Below are 20,099 nucleotides of genomic sequence, written 5' to 3' on the forward strand. Positions count from 1 at the left end.
CTTGGCATGGTCAATTAAAAAAATTTTTTTAGCCGTCTACTGTGGTTTTAATTTGCATTTCTCTAATGACTAACGATGTTGATCATTTTTTCAGGTGCTTATTTGTAATCCACCTATCCTTGGTGAATTGTCCTTTGAAATCTTTTGCCTATCTTTAAATTGAATTGTTTCTCTCATTAAGTTGTAAAAGTTCTCTATACAGGCAGTCCTCACTTGTGCGGTAGACTGTAAAAATGCCTATGTAAGCTGAAATCATGCAAAGCAATCTTAGAAATTATGTTGTTCCATGACTTGTAAAAATTTTTGGCAAAACCCACTCTTATTGTTAGTTGCAAATGTATAGGGTAATGGATAAAATAGCAAAACTAATACTTTCTTAGAGTGGAGTAATTTAAACATTGAGAATTAAAGTGTTTTATTTCTTTGTAAAAAACTTATCAAGAGTAGTTTGGGCCGGGCGTGGTGGCTCACGCCTGTAATCCTAGCACTCTGGGAGGCCGAGGTGGGCGGATCGTTTGAGCTCAGGAGTTCGAGACCAGCCTGAGCAAGAGCGAGACCCCATCTCTACTAAAAATAGAAAGAAATTATATGGACAGCTAAATATATATAGAAAAAATTAGCCGGGCATGGTGGTGCATGCCTGTAGTCCCAGCTACTTGGGAGGCTGAGACAGGAGGATCGCTTGAGCTCAGGAGTTTGAGGTTGCTGTGAGCTAGGCTGACGCCACGGCACTCACTCTAGCCTGGGCAACAGAGTGAGACTCTGTCTCAAAAAAAAAAAAAAAAAAGAGTAGTTTGAACAGTGCCTGATTTCTTCTTCCACATTGTATAACTTGCAATGTAGAATGAGTATCATTTCTAGGCCTTGGACAAATTATTATACTTTTTCCAAAGTTTAGGTCAGCTTTCAATATTTTATCCATTGCACTTTCAATGTTACAAATATATCCAGGAGTTCCTTTAATATAAAATTTTGGCTGGCGTCACTTCCTCTGAGATATCGTCACCCTTTTCATCACACACACTCCTCATTTATGTTGATAATTTTGCCTTCAGAAAGTTCCTCTGACTGCATATTTAGGCTCACTGACGGCGGCATTGTCAACATTCTCAGTTCAGTGCTTTCTTCTGTAACTCCATTTATGTTCCGTTAGAATTTCACTTCTAGTGCTGTCACTTTTGGTTTTTTGCTGCACTTTCATCTTTGTTGGCAAATTCCCACTTTTGATTATCCATTTTTGTAAGGTGTCACCTGGGTTTGTCACTGGTAGATAGTGAGATAACACAAGTACATGCTCCTCAGTCTGCATGTAGTGTGAATAACAGGTATGCAGTGACCAGTCACTGACAGACTTTGAAAGAAGTGATGTGATTGGTCACTTATCAGGATGTAAAATGTTGGAGAAAAGTAGAAAACTATAAAGTATTTTGTATTTTTAGTATCTTTATCATTACATTTTAAAAAGACAAAAACTAGACATTTTAGAAAAAGTATTTAATGCTTTGTAGTCTATAATAGTAATGATATGATAACATCAACTTATATTTTAGAATACTTATGTGTCAAGGACTGTTTTGAATGCTAAACGTGTTTGTTTATTTAATCCCCACAGTAACCCAGTTAGATGATAAGTATTACTATTATCTCTATTCTACAGATGAGCAAACAAAGGTAGAGAGAGAGTACCTTGTGCAACGCTGAGCCTGACAGTTTGCCTCTGGAGCCCATGCTATATGCACACAAGTGCTACTCAAAGTGTACTTTGCAAACCAGCACAGGTTCATAAAGTGATTGTTGGCAGTCTGCAAAGAATTGGAATTTGGATTTTGTAAGCTTTTAAAAAATTTCATTTTCCTAGTATTCTAGGTTTTTTCCCTAGTAATTTTTACGAAAGTATTAGATTGTGATGGATGGAAATGTTCTAGCAGTACCTGTAGTCAAAGAATATACCTTGGCTTTCATGAAAAGATTGGCTAATGAATGTGTGCTCGCGTGTGTGTGTGTGTGTGTGTATGCATTTTAGATGTTTTTATCAGGAATTTCAATTATTTGAAGAACTTGTTCTGATTATAATGGGAAAAGAGGGCTTTTACCGTAATTGTAACACCTTGGGGAAAGGCAAGGTTTATCTCAAGAGCTTCTGCTATATTTAGGCATCATTTTGAAAGTGGAATGGATTCTTGAAAGTCAGAGTATTAAATTATAGGATGCACTTTTGTGCTTTGTGTGTAGCTTTATCAGTTTCCTTAACGGTGCTAGGAAGCACACTTGCTTCCTGTCACCATAAACATGACACACAGATTAGGAATTCATTGAATCATTTTACCTGAACCACTCTTTAACATGCTTCATCAGTTCATCTTGTTGATTATCATATAGAATTGTTTTTTTAAAAAAATGACTTGCAAGAAAAGAAAGGCAAATAAAAAAAACTTTGTTTTTATTTGAATGCACCTTCTCTATTCCCAGTCCTCTCCTTCCCCAGCCCCAGAACATGACCTAAACTCTCCTGCTAGCTTTTGAATGCTTGCTTATTTGCATTAAATTTTTAAAAATATTTCATGCTTCATACGTATAAAATATAGGAAACATATGTAGGTTATAAAGCATTAATAATCATTAAGTGAAAGTAAATAAACTTACCACTAGTTTAAGAATTGGTAAGCTCCTTTGTTCTTCCCTAATACAGTCCCCCATCCCCCCTCCCCCCAGTAAAGTGTTCTGAATTTTATGTATATTACTTTTATAGCTTAAAAAGTCATGTATATATATTTCCCTAAATAATATATATTTTAGTTTTGCTGTTTTTTGAGCTATATATGAAATCTGTATGTAGTCTGAGACTTCATGAATTCATTGTTTCTAAGATTAATCCTTCCTTGTTCTTGTAGGTGGCTCTAGCTTATTTTTACTGCTAAGTTTCCATTGTGTGAAAAAGCCACAATTTATCCATTCTCAGCAAACATTTTTCTCCTCTACAACAAATAATACTGTTTAGAACATGCTTGATGCTTGCTTGCTTGTACATTTCTTATCATATTCACGTATAAGATTTTTTCCAAGTCTATACCTGAGAATGGAATTGTTACATTATAGCATATACAATGTTTAAGTTAACAAAATAATGCCAAATGTTTTCTGTAGTGATTATAACAGTTTATAATTTCACAAGTTGGGTGTCTAAGAGTACATATTGATACACGTTCTTACTAACACTTGATATTGTCAGGCTTCTTAATTTCTACTAATCTAATAGGTATAAAATGATATTTTGTATTGTTTTAGCTATAAAGCGTCAGGGTTGAGAATTTCTCTCCAGGGTTGAGAAGTGTTTATTTGCTTTTTGTGTGTGTGTTTTTAAAATGCTGCTCCTGTCTGTGGTCCCTTTTTTTTTTTCCTCATGACAAGTTCTCACTATGTTGCTGAGGCTGGAGTGCAGTGGCTATGCACAGGTACAGTCAAAGCGTACTGCAGCCTCAAACTCCCGGCCTCAAGTGATCCTCCCACCTCAGTCTCTTGACTAGTTGGGAATATAGGTAACTAGCTGAGAATATGGGTGCGTGCCACTGCATCTGGCTATGTGGTCCTTTTTTTGTTTTGTTTTGTTCTGTTGTCTGGGCTAGAATGCAGTGGCATGATCATAGCTCACTACAACCTCTGTCTGCTGGGCTCAAATGATCCTCTTGCCTCAGCCTCCCGAGTAGCTGGGGCTGTAGGCATGCGCCATCACACCCAGCTAGCTTTTCTATTTTTAACAGAGACAGGGTCTAGCTGTTGCTCAAGCTCATCTCAAACTCCTGAACTCAAGCAATCCTCCTGCTTTGACCACCCAGAGTGCTACGATTATAGTTGTGAGCCACTGTGCCTGGCTTGTGGCTAATTTTTTAATTTTGATTTTTGTAGAGACAGGAGCTTGCTCTGTTGCTCAAGCTGGTCTCAAACTCCTGACCTCAAGCTATCCTCCTACCTTGGTCTCCCAAAGTGCAAGGTTTACAGGCATAAGCCACTGAGTCCAGCCATGTAGTCCATTTTTTAAATGAATTTCTTTGTTTTGTTCTGCCGAGTTTAGGAGTTCTTTAGGTACTAGTCCTTTCTCTATGTGTTGCCAATATCTTCTCATAGTTTAATGGTGTATGCATTTATTTTCTTTGTTGCTCAAAGAATGCAGTGGTGCCATCATGCCTCATTGTAATCTTGAACTCCTGGGCTCAAGTTATCCTCCCACTTTAGCCTTCCAAGTAGCTAGGATTACAGTGGCCTGCCGTAACACCTGGCTAATTTTTTTAATTTTTATTTTTGTAGAGATGGTGTCTTGCTGTGTTGCCCAGGCTAGTCTCGAACTCTTGAGCTCAAATGATCCTTCCAAAATGCTGGTATTACAGACATGAGCCACCATGTCTGGTCTATATATTTAATTTCTTTAAACTATCTTGATGAACAGGTTCTTGGTGTTAATGTAATATCAATTTTTTCATTTGTGGTTAATGTTTTTTAAATCTTATTTAAATTAAGCACTCCTTCCCTACCTTAGGGTCATAAAAAAACATTTTATATTTTTTCTAAAACTTTGAGTTTTGCCTTTTACATTTAAGTATTTAATACTGTGGTAATTCATTTTTATGTATGATGTAGGATAGGGATTTTATTTTTTTCTATATGAATAATCAACTACCCCAGCCCCAGTCTCCTCCTTTCCCCAGCGGTCTGCAGTGTGGTCCTTAATATTTACCTACTTTTGAAATGTGTGTGTATTTGTTGCTGGGCTGTGTATTTTGCTTTTGGACAGTTCTCTTTTGTTTGTCAGTTTGTCTTTGTATCAATACCATTCTGTCTCAATTACTGTAGTTTTATTTTGTGTCTTGATATATCATTGGACAAGTTGTCCTACTTGATTCCTTGAGATTTTGCTTTTTCCTGTAAATTTTAGAATGAGCTCATTAAGTTCCACAAAGGAATGCTTTCAGGAGTTTGGTTGGAAATGCATTTAATATTTATGTGAATTTGGGAGAGAATTGTCATCTTTGTAGTATTGCATCTTCCTTGTTATGAACATGACATTTTTTAATTTACAGCTTTGTATAAAATTTTATGGTTTTTTTCCTGTGTAGATCTTGCACAGCTTCTGTTAGATTTATTCCTAGTTCCTATATTGCTTTTTGCTATTGTAAATTTGTGGGACAAATGATCTTTTCTGCTTTTTACTTGAAACTAGAATTATAAATATTTTTTAATTGATAATAGTATTTAGCTACCTTGTCAAACTCATGAATTCTAAACTTTCTGGATTTCCTGTGTGAACAGTTATAATTGTGGGAAAATGGAGATTTTATTTCCTTTTAATTTTTTTTCTTACCTTTTGACTCTTTCTCTTGACTTTTAACACTGGCTAGGACCTACAATACAGGGTTGAATAGAAGTAATGATAGTGGTCATCCTTGTCTCATTTCAGATTTTAAGGGCAAAGTTTCTAATATTCCTTCATTAAGAATTATATTTATTGCAAGCTTTTGGTAGTATTAGATAACCTTTTATCCTTTCTATTCTTATCTTGCTAAGTTTTTTTTTTAATCATAAATGAGTATAGCTTTTATGAAAAGCTCTTTATGCATCTTTTGAGGTAATCATATGGTTGTTTTCCTTTAATCTGTTAAAGTAGTGAAAACAGTTAGTAGATATTCTAAATCAGCCTTGCATTTCTAACATAACCCAAACTTGGTTATGATTTTTTTTTCTTTTTAAGTTTGAAATAGCAGTGGCTGACTAGGGTGGAGATAGTGGAGGTGGGGAGGTGATGCAGCAAGGTGAAAAGCCGGAAAAGATAGCTAGTTCAGTGCTAGTGCAGTTTGCAACTTCACATAGTTCTGGAGCATATATATTTTTAGCAGGATGTATAAATTCAAGTAAGTATTTATTTGGTCTTTTCTAAAATTCACCCTGGAGCAAATACTGTTTTCCTTATGTGTAGAATTGCAAAGCTTTTTTTCTGTTATTACCTCTCAGTATTTACTATTCCTTTAAAATTACATCATGCATAAATTTTATGAGGGATTTTGAACATACAGGTAGATTAAAAGAAAAACACTAAAAACTCAGCTTGTATCTTTTAATTAGCATTTAATTTTACAGAGTTTGAGCCTATACGGCTGCAAAATAGGGTACTTATTTGTTTCACAGAATATATCTTTTTATTTTTTTTGGAGACAGAGTCTCACTCTGTTGCCTGGGCTACAGTGCCCTGGTGTCAGCCTCGCTCACAGCAACCTCAAACTCCTGGGCTCAAGCAATCCTCCTACCTCAGCCTCCCGAGTAGCTGGGACTACAGGCATGCACCACCATGCCCGGCTAATTTTTTCTATATATATTTTTAGCTGTCCATATAATTTCTTTCTATTTTTAGTAGAGACGGGGTCTCGCTCTTGCTCAGGCTGGTCTTGAACTCCTGACCTCAAGCGATCCTCCTGCCTTGGCCTCCCAGAGTGCTAGAATTACAGGCGTGAGCCACGGCGCCCGGCCTGTTTCACAGAACATATCTTAAATCTCTGGAATCTTTAGGTTGGCGTGATTGCAGCACCTGCTGTCAGAATGCATTTTATAATCTCTCCTTTGCTGTATATTCCACAACATCCCTGAGTTGAGCTATTAGAAAAGTCCCATTGCAGGGAGTCTAGTAATCAGGGCAAGATAATTGACAGTAACCAGGAGATCCAGAAGCAAGAGGGTTCTGTATAGTGTTCCCAAAGCCTGGTGATCATCTTAATCTGGTTCTTGCCTCAAGATTTCCTATTACCCTGTTGTGTGTTATTTTTTAAGGAGTCATTTTTAATTTTACAATAAGAATTAGCAGGAGAATAGTATTTGTTTTACACAAAGTCACATTTACGGTATAGTGTATTCTAATAATTCTTTTTTGAATTAGATTGTTTTCTGAAAAATAATTCTCCCTCCCCATGCCTCTCCTCATCTCTGTCCCCCTGCCCCAACTCCCTACCCACTATTCATGACTAGGGGCAAGCTACTTAACCTTTTAAAGCCTCTCATTTCTCATCTTTGAAAATGGACTAATAATTTTATCTTATTAGGTTTTCAGGCTTCAGTGAAATAAATCATTTAAAGTGCTTAGCATAGTATCTCAGACATAATAAGAACATGAAAAGACAGCCTGGTGGAAAGGGATAATTTTAAAAGATCATACCTGACGTACATTTATATTGAGTGTCTCATCCAGGAAATTCAAACATCATAGTGATTCTCTTACAAATAAGTAAGGACTTAATAGAAAAACGAGAAAGGACTAGTTAAACTAATGGAGAAAAAAATAGTTGACTTTATTAGAAAACAGTGAAAAAGAAGGCACTTGTATATGTATGAAGCTCATGTCAAGGATGCTGTGAGATTGGCCCATGCCTGGTTCTGATGACAGTATATAAATTGGAATGTATCTTTGAACAGCAATTTGACTTTAGTTATCAAGACCTTGACATATCCTAAAAAATTTTAAGTTATTTCAACAAAGATCTGTATTGGTCATAGCTAGGGTAATTATGCAGGGTGTTCACGTGGTTTTCTGCACATGGGATGCCATGTCTCTGGGTGTGTCAGGCACAACATAGACCTGTCACTTTTGTGATCGTGCGTGAGTGTAGGCATTTGGGGCCTTCTGGCCACATTTTAGAGCAGCACCTGTGTGGTACATAAACCTTCACTAGCACTTGTTGCATATTGGTAGTCAGGAGAGCTCATGTCAGTACAGTCCCTGGTTACATAGGTGTGTACAGCAGTGTCTTGTCCAGACTGAGCTCCAGGCATCCTTTGAGGTGATTTCTTACTTGTCTGCCCTTCCAATCTGACAGAACCTGATGTGGTGATCTCATCTGAGAAATTTGGGGCAAGGGTGCCTGGTATTGGCTTAGGCATGTTTGTGCCTTGATGTCCAGGGATTGTCTGTGAGTAGGCAAGAGTGTGACCCTTGTGTATAGGGACACATGTATGCAGGGACAGAGATTTTGCTTGCTGGGGGTCCTGAACCCCAGTCTGGGTAGAGCTACCTTGTATAGTTGTTCAGGTTATACAAAAAAATACTAGTTTATAAAAATTTTGGTGTGAGAATGGGATAACTTCTTTTTTTTTTTTTTTTCCTCTCTCTCTAAATGTCAGAGTTCTTGGTCGGACTTGAAAACACCTTTAAATAAGTCCTTGGCAACCTCCAAATTACTCTTGGTGATCTTGATATCCTTCTGGCCATTCTTAGGACCAGAGGGGCATATAAAAAATCACCTTGGGGTAACTTCTAATCTGCACAAACTCTTTATGTGCTTACGGAAGTCCTGGACGTAGCATTATTTATAAGAGAAAAACCTGAATGTCCAACACTGGGAAAATGTTTGAAAAAATATTTTATACCATATGATGTAATGGTACATAATGATTAAAAGTGATATTTTGAAAGAGTAATGATGTGAAAATATTGCTCATGATATGAATGATAAAAAACAGGACAAATGTAAAGAAATAGTGTTCAATTGTGTAAAAATATGCATGAAAGAAAAATTAGAAGAGAAGAAATCATTAGTTAGCCTTGGTTGTGGGATTATAGATAGTGATATTCATTTTTTCTTTACACTTTCTTTCTCTAGGTATTTTGTATAGTGAGCATGTATTATTGCCTTTACAATAAAAGGGAAAATTAAATTTCTAAGAAATTTTTAGAACCTACAAAAATAAAGTCATGTTCTGAAGGCCCAGCATTACCTATTCAACTGTTAACTGACAATTTCTTTCTTTCTGGAGGTCAAATAATTTTTTTTAGGGCAATGAGAAGCGTTGATATTTCAAAGCTTCAGGAGCATGAGTTTACAATAGAGATTAAGAATTTCTTGGTATTGTCAATTTTATTTTATTCTTCATTAACATTTATTGAGTGGTTTGAGACAGAAAAGCCACTCTTTCAACAGTAGAACCTCCAAAAAGAATGATTTTAAAAGTCATGCCTATTATTAAGAGCAGAGCCAGAATAAATTGATGCATTGTCTACATTCTCCATTTGTGAATATAAAGACATTAAACAGGTATTAATTTGCCTGCTGCAAATGTTACTGAAAGTTCAGCACTTGTCTCTGAGGCCGCATCAGAAGAATGAGGACAAGTGGTTTGAGGAGCAGGAAAGAGTAGTTTATTAATTTGCTGGCAAGTGAGGTTGGCAGACTGCTTTCTCAAAGTACCAATGTCCTTGTATTGTCCATTTTAAATAGCTAAAATATATTGATATTGATTAATGACATAATATCAAGATTTGTGATATATATACCTTGATATTTGTTTCTATATAGAAAATATAGTTCTGGATTTAGCAAGGAGAGAGGCTCTTAATGTAACCTTTGTACTTTCTTCTGATAAAACCATTTTGTGGTAGTAAGCATGGTGCAGAATGGCATAGAAGCCCGAGGTTTTCATTCAGGTGTTTGAGCTCTGGTGTGTCTTAGGCATCATTTTCTTAAAAATACTATACTTGAGATGATATTGTCAAAATAGAGAAATATGTATATATTATTGTAATTTTAACATTAGATAAGGTAATGACCATGTTCAACAAAACTAGCATTTTCATTAGTCTGCACATACTCTTTGAGATTATTTTTGCTGTTTTACAAATAAAGGAAAATCATGCTCATATAACTTAATTTAAATGAGTGGAAACCTCTGTTTTACAAATTACAAAACAAATGCTGAAATAATAATTTAAATAAGTGAAAACTCAACCCAAGTCTGTCTCATTTCAGAACCAGTTATCTAAACCATTTTATTGTGTTTCCTTAATGTTATTAGGGACTATAAATTTTTTTCATATTTGCTTACTATTTTGCCTCCTTCTTATAAGTCATCATGGTTATGTTTTCCTCTCTTGATGTCATTTATGTACATTCACATTAACTGTTAAAACATTTTTGCCTGTTATTTTTAATTTTTATATAACTGATCTTTCCATTTTAAATTTCTTATAGTGCTTCAAATTTTAGTATATTATTCCTTCAATAAGTAAGATACTATTTTCTATTTTCTGAGATTTATTAATGGTTTTGAGAAATTAAACTCTAATTCATCTGCAAAGTGTAGGCTAAGAAGGGTCTATTTCAATTTTCCATGGGGTTGTTTCAGCTTCATTTATAAAATAAAGTTTTCCTCGTTCGTTGCCCTAAATGATATTAATACATTTCTCACTTGTAATATTCTTCTTGAACCTTCTACCTCCTTTTCCTGCTCATCCAAATCCTGTCCCTTTTTCAAAGTCTGTGTCAAACAACAGAGCTTCATAAAATCTTTCTTGACACTTAATTTCCATGCCCTACTCCTAGCTGAAAATAAACTCTCTCTTCTCGTAGTAGCCACAGCACTGTATGTACATGTTTCTCCCTATACATTTTGTTGAACATTTAATTGCCACAGTAAGACTAGATAATTCTAGAGAACAGTCTTTTTCATCATAGGATCTCCTTATCTATTTTGGTAGTATATACATAGTATACTCTCTCATAAATATTTGGTTTGGTTCTTTTTAATATTTATATATTAGGTTATTAAGTTTGAAATGTCAGATTTCCTTAAGTATTAAGTTTGACAGTTGATATCTCTGACATTTCACTTTGACACTTCTTGTTTTATTTTTATTTTGAAGATACATCCTTATTCTTTCAAACACATGATTTGGCTTGTGATTATCTTTCAAATTTTTTTAGAGCAATTTTTGTGAAACCATGGATAAGTCAAAAATTTGAGTTATTTTCAAATATGAGTTCCATCGTGAAACCATCGCAGCACAGATAGCTTGAAATATCAACAAAGTGTTTGGGAAAGATGTGGCTAATGAGTGCACAGTACGTCGATGGTTTGAAAAGTTCCATTCTGGTGATTTTAATCTTGAAAATGAACCACGTGGGCAACCTGAGACCAAGGTGGATAATGATGAGCTGAAAGCTGTAGTAGAAGAGAATCCATCTCAACCTGTGTGTGAATTTAGCAGCAAGGTTTGATGTTACTATTCCAACAATATTGGACCATTTGAAACGAATGGGCAATGTAAAGAAGCTGGATAGATGGGTTCTGTATGAATTAAACGAGTGTGAGAAGAGAAACCATCTTGAAGCTTGCCTTTCTTTGCTGTCACAGCATACAGGTGAACCATTTCTACACTGTATTGTTATGTGGTATGAAAAATGGAATCTTTTTGACAATTGCAAGCATTTGGCACAATGGTTGGATAAAAATGAAGTGCTGAAACACAGTCCAAAACCAAATATTCAGCACAAACAGCTAATGGTGTCTGGTGGTGCAGCACTGCTATTTTCCACTACAGCTTCGTGAAACCTGGTCAGCCGATTACAGTGGATGTCTACCACAACCAATTAGATGAAATGGTGAGGACGCTTGCAATTAAGCAGCGGAGATTGGTCAATAGAGACAGGCCAATCCTTTTGCAAGACAACGCTTGGCCACGTGTCACACAAACAACGCTGCTGAAACTACAGAGGCTGGACTTGGAAACTCTGTCATCCGCTGTATTCACCAGACCTTGCACCAACTAACTACCACTTCTTCCAGGCTTTGGACCACTTCTTGCAAGGAAAAACATTCAGTTCTCAATAAGCTATAGAAAACGCCTGTCGTGATTTCATCGCTACTGGCTCTCCAGGCTTCTTCACTGCTGGAATAAACAACCTACCATTGAGATGGCAAAACTGTGTCGATAGTTTAGGCGCATGCTTTGATTACTTGTACTGCCTCTTGTTGGAGATATAATCTAAACTTTTGATTTGAAATCAGACATTTCATATTTAATGACCTAGTACAATTGGAACTATTCTCACTTCACTAGTTCCACACAATTTTAATTATTAGTGGGAAGTACTGGTCATTCTCATCTTTTCTGTTTTTTTGAAAAAAATTTTATAGACTTGCATGTTTCTTTTTTCCCAAGTGAAAAAAGAACTTTTCTTAAGTTCTTAAGTTAAAATTTATTCATATACTTGTTGGAGTTAAGTCATATACACTTTTATAATATTTGTTTTCTGATCTAGGAACATGGGCAATAGGCCCATTAATTCAAGTGTTCCCTTTTTCTATTTCTGAGATGGTTTTTAAGATTGCTTTGTGTTTGGCAAGGGAGGCTTAAAGAAATTGAGTTCCATTAGATTTTATCAAACACCCAAATGAAAGAGGAATGCAATCTAGGTTGTGTAACCAGTTAGGTTTATGTACCATCATTTGAAATACTGCAGCGCTATAAACATGGTTGATGGACTGTTCTGAAGTCATAATACTTCTGATTTATCTTTGCTGGAGGCAAAGAAATTTTAACACTTACCCAAAGAACCTATAGATTTGTAGATTTTAGAAGCCTGGATTATCCAGTTTAAATATGAGTTAATATTTACTATTTATGACCTAGTACTTGATTTCTAAGGGTAAATACAAGTGTTTTATTATGTCTTGGTTTATTAAGAATTAGACATGACAGTTGAACTTTTCCCCACGGATTTATGCAAGTGGCACTGGATTTTCTCCTGTGGTTTATAAAAGTGGCCAGCCAAGCCACTTGTTTTGTTTATTTCTCTGTGATTGCAGTGGGCCTTAGGGAAGGAAGTTTTGTCTTTGGCAGAAAAAGCAAAAAAGTGTTTATTCATTCCACTTGTAACACTGATCTAAGAGGAGCCTTTGAGAAAAACCAGAGTAGTTAGACTTTGAACATAAGTAGGGTCACTCCCATTCATGTCCTAATTGATACAGAAAAGTGAAAGATTAAGGATTAACATAATGGACAATGTGTAGTTCTATAACAGAAGTTGAAAACTGATGGGTTGTCAACCAAATGCAGCCTTCAGACTGTTTCACTTGGCCTACCGAGTGTTTCTAAAACTTACATTGCATTAGTTATTAACATCTAAAATCTGTTTCACATGAATATCTAGTACTGGATCACCTGCATTTTTAGCATGGCATTAATAGCAGTGGCACCATTTAGATAAACGTACACGTTTGTTTGGCCTTAACACTTCTATCTAAGGTGGCTCCAGACAACCCCATATGTGTTTTCACAGCCCTTATTTTAGAGCCTCTTGAATACAGAAGGAATAGTAGATCTAATAATGCTAATACAGCTGAATCTTCAACTTTGAGTTGATAATAGATGTGAGGAATTTAGGTAGTGAGAGTTTGGTGGAAGATGGGGTATACAAGAAAGAGTAGTTGAAGAGAAATCTAAGGTTTTTAACCTGAGCAACTGGAAGGATAGAGTTGCCATCAGCTGAGATGGGGAAGGCTGCAGGTAAGTCAGGTTTGTGAAGGCTGTAGGTAAATCAGGTTTGTGGTGAGAAGGTGAGTTTAGTTTTGGATATGTTGAGTTTAAGGTGTGTGTTAGAACATGCCATTAGAAATATTGAGTAGGCAGTATCTGTATGAGTGTGGGGTTGGAGAGAAATGTCTAGACTGAGCATATATGAGATACATAGATGATATAAAGCCACGAGACAGAATGAGATCACAAAAGGATTAGGGGACTCAGGACTGAGCTCTGGACATGTCAGCTTTCAGGAGATTGAGAGAAGAGGAGGAGATTAAGTAAAGGAGATTAAGAAGGACCATCCAGTGAGGTAGGTGAAAAGAAAGGGAGTGTAGCATCCTGGGAGACAAGTGTCTTAACCTAGTTTCACCCCAAAAGCAGAGCCTGAGACAGGGGCTTTCTTGGAGGCAGTTTATTTGGAGACCTGTTAATAAGAAACAGAAGTTGGAGGACAGGGGCAAGTGAAACAGGAAGGAGGGAAAGTCAGTCCAATGATGCATTATTGAGCTGGTCACTTCTGTGAGCAACTGGGGCTTGATCTGAGGAAGCCCTCTGAGAAAACAAGAAGAATATACCTTTGGGTGGGAAGGTGGTATTTATTTACCAGGTGTCATCCCCCATGGATCAAGGGTTGTCCACGATGTTAACAGCTTCAAATTTCCAGGTTTGTATATGTCTCTGAATGGCCGAAGAATTCCTGTAGGCATCTCTTATTACAAAGCTGCAGAGCAGAAAGTGAGCCACAGATAGTACAGCCAAAGGGAAGTGTCTCAGCTGGAGTGAAAACAAGAAGCCACAAGAGGCGCCCTCCACAGCTCACCCGCTTATACCCTCCATTAAGTGTTGGCCGTTAAGTCCAGCCTACTACAAAGCTTTCATGGTGGTGGCCGTAGTTTTTACAATAGATTTACAACAGGAGAGCTAGTGGAACAATGTTGATAGTTAATAGTTCTCCACCAGTCATTCTAGATTTTTCCAACCTTCAGCTAGCACTTCAATAGGTTGAGACTTTTTCCTGATACAGTGATCCAGACTTTCTTCTCCAGCGGATCAGTGTCCTTATTTCTTTATTCTTTTTATGTCATAGTTGCTGCAGCCACCTGTTTAGAGTTATCACTGAGCATGGCAGCACCAGTCAAATCCCCTTGGTTCTTGGTATATTCCCTCCTGTGCCCATAGTGAGCATCAGCCATAGGTCCTCTTGGTTGTGAGGGTCAGTTTACAACTGGCCTCCCCATGCCCACCGCCACATGGTAACTGCTTCCTTAGCATGCTGGTCCAAAGTAAGGAGTCCAAGATGACCAGGTGATAATTATTGCTCCAGAATGCTGCAGAACGCCTTCCTGTGTCTCCTGGCAGAATTTCCTCTCTCCTTCCCCAGAATCAGAATGTCTAATCCAGTGGAGCCTCATTTTTTTCTTTTAAAATCTGTTGGAGACACAGCACCACATTTCAGCCTTTGGAAGATAGTGTAAGATCATTTATCATCTTGAAAGATGGTACTCTATCCACTCAAAATGTTACCTAGCACTTTTATACGTAGAAATTGTATGTTTGTTAAATCCAGAACTCATGGGTCATAGAATAAACAATTAGGGAAAGAAGTTTTCACATAAAGGTGTCTAGTTCCGTTAGTCAAATGTTTCTTCTCATTCTCTGTGTGAACTAAGCTAGTTTGTTATAGTGGCTATAGTTGCTCTTAGTTGCAAAGTTATAATATTTTTTATTTTTATTGACCGATTGAGACAGCATCTCGCTCTGTCGCTATAGTGCAGTTGCATCATCATAGCTCACTGCAACCTCAAACTCCTGGGCTCAGGCAATTCTCCGGCTCCGTCCCAAGTAGCTGGGACTGTAGGCTGTGCCACCACACCTGGCTAATTTTTTTATTTTTTGTAAAGATGGCGTCTCACTCTTGCTCGGGCTAGTCTTGAACTCCTGGCCTCAAGTGGTCCTCTTGCCTCCGCCTCCCAGAGTGCAAGTATTATAGGTGTGAGCCACTGTGCCCTGCTGCAGTTATAATTCATTCTGAAGATTTTATTTTACCTCAAATTGTTTTAGGCTTAGAAATAAATAGTAAAACCAATCCTAGAGAGGAATTTGTGGTTCACTTGAGTTTTGCCAAATGTGCCTCTGGCAAATAATAGGTTATTATTATGGAATAAGGATTTTAGTACCTGGAGTAAAACCAATTTTTAAGACATTAAAACTGAATGAACTTAAACTGTGGTAAGAATATATAAATATGCCTCTTTTGATAATTTTAGGCCCTTGCTACAAGAATAAAGAGGAAGTACTAATTATCCTTCCCTTCTTATCCCTTGCTTCATAAGCTATGATGAGAATTGTGTACTTTTCTTGGTATACCTGTTAGTCTTCGAGTGTATTGAGGGTGACATCTAGGTTGTCTTATCATCTGTTGATGTTTTCCAGGGCTTACCATGATGCCTTACTTTTAATAGGTCCTTTATAAATGGTGGTTGAGTTAATCCAAGGAGATAATGTGTGTGTTATATATATAAAAATGAATTATGTGTGCATAAATTTGCATGTGATAGCATTCATGAATTTTGATGTTAACTGTAATAAAATCTTGTTTAAAGTATAATAATGTTTTAGACTTTCTTCCTTTTTTCTTTCTTTAAACAGACAGAAGGACAAGGACAGAATCACCAGCACTGGCTGAAGGTAAATATGTCTTTGGGGGAAATGATTATTCAAATATAAATGAAAAGTTGTGATTTAAATAAAAACCTACATTGACTACATATAATTTAAGGAAAATGTTCTTTACTCAATATTTAACTACTATAAATGTCTTTAGGAAATATCTATTGTTTAGTTTCTGAATTAGAATAGGAAGTAGTGGGGAAAATGTGAATTAATTAGAACTTTTTTTTTACAGCTTTCTTTCAATAGGAGAGGTATGTGTTTATCTTTGAATTCCTTTTTAAGTCATTTTAGCTATTCACCAGTAGAGTTGATCAAGAAAGGCCTTAGCAGCTTAAAATATGGGTATATACGTACATATGTATTTTTGCATTGGAAACTAGAAGGGATGATACTTTTATACATTATTTTAAATAAGAATTCTACCTGTTGATTTTGGTTCTTTTATTTAAATCTTAGAAGTAAAGGATACTTTAAAAAAAGTAGTTATCATTAAAGGATCCCATATACTTAAACATTTGTAGTATTGCAATTATTTGAATTATAACAAGTTAATAAGTATTTGAAAATGTAATTTTTTTGTAGACATACCTCGTGTTCTTCAAGTGCAAATGATCAGTTTACAATCTCTTTCTGTGCTCTTCCTAGTCATAAACAGGGGATATTTACATCTCAAAACTAGCCTGTCATGTTAGTAGAGCTGATATGGCAGTTATCACAACAGTCCTTCGGAATTGTCATCACCTCACCTACTTTGTATGTTACAGTGCAGGGGTTCTTGATCAGTTTTTGTGCCAAGGACCTTTTTGGTAATCTGATGAAGCCTGTGAATCCCACTTCAGAATATGATTCTAATAATGATTCATGATTTTATGAAGTAAAATACATAGGATTAAAAAGGGGCTGGGTGCAGTGGCTCATGCCTGTAATCCCAGCACTTTGGGAAGCTGAGGCCAGACGATCACTTAAGCCTAGGAGTTTGAGAACAGCCTGGGCAACATAATGAGACCCCATCTCTAAAAAAAGTTAGCGGGTCATGGTGATGTATGCCTGTAGTGCCAGCTACTTGGAGGATTGCTAAAGTTCAGGAGTTCTAGGCTGCAGTGAGCCATGATCACATCACTGCACTCCAGCCTGGGTGACAGAGTGAGACCCTGTGTCTTAAAAAAAGGAAATGAGTTATTTTGAAGTACTGTTAAAAAATATTACAAATATAAATTTGTGATAGGGTAATATGTATGTTTTCTCACATTATTATACATGTTTCTCACATTAGAGAGTGTTAGTGAATCTATTTACTATAATTTTAAATAGTGATAAGTCTGTAACAACTGTCATATAACATTACAATATCTGTGATTTCTATTAATGACAAATTCATAGGTATTTCTAGTACTATTGTGGTTTGTTGCCTACAATCTTGATTGAAGGAACCGCTTATTTTCATGTAGCAGTTAATTGAAAGGTTCCCATCCATTCACAAATTGCTGAATTCTCTGTTGACCCCTGATTAAAAACCTTGGTTAGTGAAAAGTCAGCTAGATCGACCTTTCTCCATCACACTTATGTGTAGTTTTTTATGTTCTATAATCTTAAAGTAGTTAAATATCCATTCCTTAGAAATAGGCTATTGGTGTAGGCTAGAAGTTTGTGAAAAAGCTTAGAAGAACTTCTGTTTGCTGGTCAGTAATAACAGAAATAAGTGTTAAGCCAAGGAGAGTTCCTCTCTTCAAAGAACTCACATTCTACTTAAAGAAATATGAAGTAAATATGTTTAAAAAAAAATCAGTATGAGATGCCAAATGTTTTTAACGAGAGAAATGTCATCATTGCCATAGGAAGGATACAAATAGTAAGTGTTCTGAGGCTTGTGTTCTGGAAGCACAAAAAAAGGTAAAGACTTGCAGAAAGTCACCAAGTGTTTTGAATTTCCGTTAGCAGTATGAACTATACAGCGATAATGTGCCAGCCTAAGCTAGAAAGAGCCTGGAATGTTGTCACTAAAATTGCAGTGCTTGTCCAGCACCTGCTAGTTGACTATAAATAAAGGGAATGGAAGATCTGTTGAAGTTTGGTTGATAGCAAAAACAGCATTAACAGTCGTTTTGAAGGGGACTTGGTAGGGTATCTGACGTTTGTTTTTGTTTTTATTGTTGTGGGGTTAGTGGTACTTGATTCTTTCTCTCAGTATGATCTGGCTGTGATGCCATATTTCGAAGATGTTCTGAAAAGCTGCACTGCCAGGGTCAGTGGATTAAACTCCATTTTTTATTTTTTTTATTTTTTTACTAATTTGCTGCTTTTGCCCAAGTCACCAAGTTTCTCTAGTCTTAAGTTCCCTTTCATAAGATCAGGGAGTTAAGCTACATGATTTCAAGTCATTTTACAAACCCTTTTTTCTATCCTTTCTCATCTCCTTTACTTCCTTCTTTTCGCCTTTCTCTCTCCCAGCAACTTTAGACATATGGTAATGAAAGTTGTTTGAATCAAAATGAAGTCACTAGTGTTAAGAAAACCCTGACACATGGGGCCAGGAAAGGCCATGAAGAGAGGGTTCTCATGCTTGTATACTTGATAAAGACAAAAGACTCTACAAAAACCACAACCTTGAACAAAGACCATTGCAACCTTACACAAAAAATATTTCTGCAAGGACATTTGCCCAGCAACTGCCTATCCAACCTCAGACTGATGTCACCCTTGTTATTGATCTTTGTAGCCAAGGATAATTATTTCAAAACAATTATGTAATCCTTCTGATTTTTTTTCCTTTAAAATCCTTTGTCTTCCTTTACCACTCTGAATACGCACACATAGTTTACTGTGTCATGCATATTTGCATTGCAATTCTCTATTCCTAAATAAACATTTTTTCCTTTAGAGAGCCTTCCCTGTTTGTTATTTAGGTTGACAGTAAAAATATTCAAAATGGTTTAGTGATTTGAACTTTAGCTTATATAAATATTTCCCTCGTATGCTATGTAAAACTGTAAAAGATGTAGTAATTAGATTGGCATACTTAGTTCAAAAAAGTTGATATGATATACACATACTGCATTTGGTCTTTATAAGGGTTTCAGAAATTCATTTAAAATTAACATATTCCACAATACTAGGAAAACAATAGGTTAGTTTCTGTTCTTTATAAATCAGCCCTTTAAAAAAAAAAATCAGCTTTTACAGTGTCATTTACTTGGACTGTAATGAGTGACCTCTGCTGAAGTCTGTTGAGCATAAGAGCTACTGATTTATAAATGTAGAAAATCATTCAGGTACATATCTTATCAAAATTTGTATCACCAAGAAGAGAAAGATATATTATTTTTTATTTTTGTATTCTGTTTGATTATGATGAGCCTGAAAGAGTTATATTTAAGGGAATAATTTTAATTTGAGTTCATTTAAATTGATTTAAGTTCAAGAACAAGAGAAACATTTGTGCTTTTTGTAATTTCATTGTATTAAATTCCTTTGTGTGCATAGCTCAAACAGAAAGATCTGACAAACTACAGAGAACTATTTGAGAACATTTCTTAGTTAGCATTTATCTTTTTTACCTAATCCTACTTTTTTCTTTAAAAAATTTTTTTTTCTGTGAGAATTTTTCTCCCTGATTGAGCAGTTTTAGTACTGGTATTAAATGTCTTTCAGGAGCACTTGGAATTTTTCTTAATTATTTTTGGATGAATTGTATGTGCCGTAGTATGTTACACACAGTAAGATTTCATTTACTGACTTAACATTCATTTAGTACTTAGAGCATGCAAAGCCCTGTGCGGGATGCTTTAGATACAAAAATTAAGATCACACTCAGAGAAAAATGGCCCCAATGCCCTTAGTTTCTTTAGCTTATATGTTTAAGAAGGTCTTTGTTTTAAGTATTTCTTAAAAAACCACTCCTAAACAGTTTTCACTTTCAGAAGCTAAATCCTTATAATTGGTAGACAGGAGATGACTTGTTTGTAATTTTTTTTTTGCATATGTGAGTATATATAGTCTCATGGGTAATTTTCTTTTGACCTCACTGTACTATATTTTAGGATACTTCAAATGTTTAATGGTTTTTCAAGTAGGACAGGGATTGTTTGTTTAGTTTGGT

The 20,099-nt window shown here is 35.9% G+C and overlaps 1 protein-coding gene across 22 annotated transcripts in view; it reads left to right on the forward strand.

The window, feature by feature from the left end:
- Nucleotides 1-20,099, forward strand: part of CYRIB (CYFIP related Rac1 interactor B) — a 155,908-nt gene that overhangs the window by 81,372 nt on the left and 54,437 nt on the right. For 17 of the 22 annotated variants that reach the window (XM_069465984.1, XM_069465976.1, XM_069465996.1 and 14 more), the window contains one exon: nt 15,980-16,018. The exons of 3 other annotated variants lie outside the window; for them this stretch is intronic. The gene's annotated coding sequence lies outside the window, so the exon portion shown is untranslated. Of the gene's footprint in view, nt 1-15,949; nt 16,019-20,099 lie in introns of all 22 variants that reach the window. 2 more of the 22 variants (XM_069465985.1, XM_069465989.1) reach the window with 1 other exon arrangement.

This window comes from Eulemur rufifrons, chromosome 3 (assembly GCF_041146395.1).
Source record: "Eulemur rufifrons isolate Redbay chromosome 3, OSU_ERuf_1, whole genome shotgun sequence".
Taxonomy (NCBI): Eukaryota; Metazoa; Chordata; class Mammalia; order Primates; family Lemuridae; genus Eulemur; species Eulemur rufifrons.